We start from the raw sequence: 6,036 nt of genomic DNA on the forward strand, positions 1-6,036 counted from the left end.
GTTTTATATATATATATCTATATATATATATATATATATATATATATATATATATATATAGAGAGAGAGAGAGAGAGAGAGAGAGAGAGAGAGAGAGAGAGAGAGAGAGAGAGAGAGAGAGAGAATAAAAATTGTTATAAGTGGTGTATGGGAAAACGGAAATAGGAAAAAATGACGAAAAAGCAATGAAAGAGAAAATGAATATATGTTTATAAGACTAACATACACCTTTAAATCTTTATAAATTGTCGAACTTTCTAGAAAAAAAATATTTTTTAAAGCCAAGACAGCATTAATTACTATTATTAATTATACTCTTATTTAATCTTTAATTAATGTACATGCATTATATATGGAGTAAAAAGGATAAAATAAACAAAAGGAGTACTCTCTAATAGAAGTTTTTGTAACAACACATATTCTTTATTATTAATTAAAATTTATTAAAAACTATAAAATTCTAAATGAAACTCTTATATAAGAAGTGACTCTTACAAAATTTTGTTAATGTTAAAAAAATTTAATCAATAATAGTAATTATATTTAAAATAGTATGTTAAAAAATATGTTATTAACTTTTTTTATGTGAGTATTGTGCTAATAATGTACTCTTTATTATTGTTTAAAAATTACAAAATATAATTGAAATTCATTAAATAAAAAATCAGATCCACAATATTTTATAATGTTAATATTTTATTTAAAATAATGTGTTAGAAAAAGTGTTTTTAATATCTGCTGTCAATTATCAAATGCAATTCATATTAGTTTTATTACATATGTCAAATTAACAGTATATTGTTATCAATCTTCATTAAATAGTATAGAGCCAAAAATCTCACTCTAACTGGAAACACTTGGAAAATTTCACCCAAAAAAAGAAACACTTGGAAAATTGTGATTCATTATCACATCAACCATACATTTGGTAAATATTTGCAAATTTAATTTTAAATAACTACAATTATACAATTTCTCAATATAATGACATTTTTACGAATTGAAAGCAAAGCATTTAGGTATTGGCTTTTAAGAAAATTAAAAAATATGGGTTATCACTTTTGCAAAAGTTAAATGTAAATAATTGTCTTAAAAAATAGAATGAAAAAGAAAGTTAAGTCATGACAATGGTCATAGTTTTGAAAGCAAATTTTTAACAGAATTTCAATATGACATAATATCCTATTTATTTCGTCCAGATTTTCATATTGCATGTCTAAATCTATACACCTGATATAATTAGAAATATGATAAAGTCTCATAAATAATGTCTTAAAGAAGCAAAACGAATCTATAAGTTATATATGTTTAAAAGCATCACAAAATCCTCACAAAAGTTAAAGTAGTGGTTGAGAAATCTTAAGCTGATTGTAAGGTAACGATTGATCATTTCTCAAGACTCATACATACGCAACAACGAAAAAGCATTTTGAACTTAATTATACTTTCTATTTATAAACACTAACATATAAACAATTAACTTTTATAAATTTACTTTGGTCAAATTATTTTTTTATAAATTGAGTTTTAGAGATAAGACTCAGAAAAAAAACATTTATTAATGGGAAAATTAGACTTTAAGATTACTTTTATCAGTATAACCCTTTTTTAATAAAATTTAAATTTTTATTATAAAAAATGTGGTTAAATATTAATATTTTAAAGTATATTTAACATTTAATATACTGATATATATGTTCATTTTTTATATACTGCAAGATTAATATTGTCTATTTTTTTTTTCATATGAAAAACTATATCAACGAGCATATAACATTTTTCTTTTGTCACTCCTTTGCATATAATTGACTCCTATATCAGAAACCCAAAACACTAAACAACTTAATTTAAATTTTAAATATAATAGTAATTGTTATAATTTAGAATTAAATATGATTGAAATTAAATTTAAATTTAAAAATAATAACGCACATACAATAATACTTTAAATTAAATTTATACATAATCTTAGAGAATCAATCTTATTCTCACAAGTTACATGTGAAGCTCACTATAAGATGCAAAAAGATAGAGAATATAAAAAGTGAGTTAACCGAAGAGAATATGAAGTGTAAGAGTCTCATACTTCAAAATCAATAGTCAAATATATAATATATATTTTTGTAACTATTATGTTATAGGTGTAAAATAAGGGAGTTAATTGAAATTTTTAAGAATAAAAGGACCTCAATGAAACACTTTTAAAAATTAAAAAATCTAATTGAATCTTTTAATAATAAGAAGATAAAAAATAAATTAGAAGATTGGAATAATAATTAAATTTTTAAAGAATTTTAGTTCAATTTTCTTCTGATGAACGCAATATTATTATTCAATTTTATAATATCATAATGTGTAAAAAAAATTAGATAACACTATCCTTATACAAATAGGTAAAATTATATCATCATATCTTATCATAATCATAACATAATATATATACACATATGTAAACTAGTAACTTGAATACTTGCAATAAATACTTGTGATAAACTGTGTAATTAAGAACTTTTCTCCAGACTCGAGCAGAATAGAATCTTGGGGTCATAGAAAAATAAGAAAACATTATTCTGAGCAAGCATTAACTTTCCAATCTTTAATTTTGCGTTGTCCATAGGTTAATAAAGTTAACAGGGAAGTTCTCTTTTTTTCTAATACAGTGCTGCGATTCCTCAACTTTATACCCGAAAAGAAAGGCATTACATTCCTTACCCCCTTTTTCCGATCTTGTTTTCATTTATATTCTCTTCGTTTCCCCCACTAACAGCAGTCAATACCGAATGCATACTATGCAGCGCTCAGCAACACTTGCAGTTAAAGCCAACCAGTGAGCCTTGTGTCTTCAATTTAATTGTTTTCACTCTTACTCAGTGATATTAAACTTCTTCCCGTTATCAGATTTGGTCCTCAAAAACATTATAACTGACATATATTTGCGAGGTAATGGTTCATGTTAATTAATTACTAAATTAATTATCATGTCATAGTTTCAAACTACTGCTTTCTAAGTATTTCTGAACACGTAAATGAGTTGGCCTGAAGTTATGTGAATTTAATAAGTGATTTCGAGTAATAATGAATTTGATTCTCTTTTTAAGTAAGATTTTAAATTTAAATCTTGTAATAAAAAAATGAAATTGAAAAAAAAATGCTTAATCAGATTTTCAATAGATATTAATAATTAATAAAATTGATAAATACTTTATATTAATAATATGATTATAAAAGAAGTTCTGATTTTGAGTTCAAATACTTAATATATAATTAAATTAAATATTTAAAATAAAAAATATTATCATCCATAATGATTTATGTGGCTCGAGCAGGATGCATGGTCTCTCATACAGAATACTTATGGTCTCTAAATATATAAAAAAAACATTGCTTTCTACTTTTGACTTTTTATTTAGGATGAATAAATAATTTGGTCCTGAAATTCTAATAATGGTTTGAATTAGTTCTTGAATTTAATAAAAGAACAAAATGATCTATAAAATTATAAATTATCAATCAATTTAATTTTTAAAACTGTAATGATCGGTCAAATTAATATCTAAATTAAACAAAATAGCAAAGTAATCTTTAAAATTATAAACCATCAGTTTTAATCTAGTCTTTCCATTATTAGTCGGTGTCATTCAACTATGCTAAAATAACTGAATTGGAGTTTTAAGTGTTTGAGTGATAATCGATTAGGCATACATGCATAAATGTCACAATATATGATTGAAAATAAATAAAACATTGATAGAATAATAATCAATTTGTTCTTTGTATCTTTGTTCTTCCTCCACTCAATTTGTGCGAGCTTTTACTGTATGTCTTTTGGGGGAAGGAGGTGGTTATAGGATTCTTATTCAAGAAAGGGACTATTATAATGAGAAAATATAATATGCATGCTATGATGAGTCAGTATAACGATAAGTGAGATGTAATAAATTTAAAATGTTGAATTTTTTATTAACATGTGACTTTTTTTTTAATATATGAGATTTTTTATTTTATAAAAATTAAAAATAAATATTTTCTTTATAAATCTATAGCTTAAACTTCATTTATTTTATGCTTGGGCCAACTCTAGTGCAATATTAGTATATGTTGTGACAATTAATTCAAATGGAAGGTGTAATTAACAACTTAACATAAAGTAAATAAGGGTAAAAAATTAAATTACCAAAATATTCTCAACTTTTTGCCTTTATATTTATGTGGGGGAATCAAGTTACAATAAGAGTTATGTTTTAAAAAAATACAATAAGAGTAATTAACTTTTGATAAAATCACTCTATATTCCAAACTCTTTATATATATATATATATATATATATATATATATATATATATATATATATATATATATTATCACATAGTTGATACTTACTTATATTTAAAAAAAGAGAGTACATTTTACATTAAACTCAATAATTTAATGAAATATTAAATAGTTTAAAATTTTAGGATTTTGTGTTTACTTTTACGGTTAAATTAGTAAAATATATATAAGTAGACATCTAGTGAACATATTAGAAGTGAAAAGAGTTAATCTTAATCATAAAGTTAGATAAAAATTAAAATTATTTTAATTAATTTTCACTTTCATTATAAATTGTATGGTTAAAATTTGTTCTTTAATGGGTGACGACACACACCGACTCCAAATAGTGTAAGTGTGAACCGATGGAAATGAATAAAAATCTCAGCGAGAGCTGTCTTGCCGGTATCTCTAAATGCTTAGCTTTCCAAATATATGGGAAATAGCTGTCAATAGTAAAAGTACAGGTTCTATTTTTTTAGGAGTTCAATTGAATTGAAGTCAGTACGTCACATAAACATAGACGTCAATGACATGTCACTCGTCATGACATTACAAAACAATAAAACTTGAATTATGTACAAATTAGACAAATAAAGTATGAATTGAAAGTTAGGGCTTATCTTGTGAACATTGTATTAATATCGTATATATGGAGTCGTGGGGACTCTTCCATGGGACCATGACCCCGAGTAAATTGAAACAATGGGGATATTTTTAAGTTTTGGAGATAGATGAGGTAATGCCTTACGTTGCTAATTTAGTGGACAAGAAATTTTATTCGCAAGTCACCATCATAAATCTTTCTTTTTTCATATATACTCGCGATTTGAATCTTTATTTTGATCGATGAGATGAAGATTTGTTCCCAGCAGACAGAAGAAAAAGCAAATCAATTAAGCCGAATAACTGAATGAGCTAGTTGAAGATCGTATAATGTATGTATATTCTGTTTCTATTCAGTCAGTGTCAGTCTAGATCGAAGTAAGAAAAAAGAAAAATCAATGACTACTTTCTTCACTAATTTAAATGCTTATCAAAAGCAAACCACAGCATAGCGAGTTTAATTAACTAGGATTCCGGTGTCATCACGAGAAAAAAAACGAAATCAAGAAATTGAGATTTCAATGGAGTAATTAAACTACACACCAACTTAATTAGAATTACCGTAATAATTAACCTGAACGAGAGAGCAGCAAATTAAACTTTGGTTTTGAACACCATGTTGTATGCAATATCACTATATCAGCACATTGTCTGCAAATCACTTAATTTAGAAAATAGAAATGAAGTTTGTGAAACTTTTAGATCCCTCAATCCTTTTACAAATCATTGTTCATTATAGTAAACAAAGTTTACTAAACCATAGTGTTGAATATAAAAGAATAAACCATCAATTTTATCCTTAACGTATATACTCTCTATCCTAAATAATGTTGGATTTTGGGCTCTCATGAAAAAAAAAAAAAAGTGAACATATACAAACTCATTTTTGTCTCACTTGGAGAGAAAATCAAATAAGAGTAAGAGATCGAGACTCAATTTTATAAGTGAGAACAAACAAAAAAGAGAGAAGAGAAAAAGGAAAATGCTAACTCACACATACTCACTTGGCTGTCATTGTAAATTGGGTGTAGTAGGTTCGATCTGCACAAGTAATTCTTGGATATCAATGGTTGGATAGGTAATCAGAGGTCTAGAGTGAGAGATAACTTGGTCGCAGCA

The sequence above is a fragment of the Glycine max genome, chromosome 10 (genome assembly GCF_000004515.6).
Source record: "Glycine max cultivar Williams 82 chromosome 10, Glycine_max_v4.0, whole genome shotgun sequence".
Classification (NCBI taxonomy): domain Eukaryota; kingdom Viridiplantae; phylum Streptophyta; class Magnoliopsida; order Fabales; family Fabaceae; genus Glycine; species Glycine max.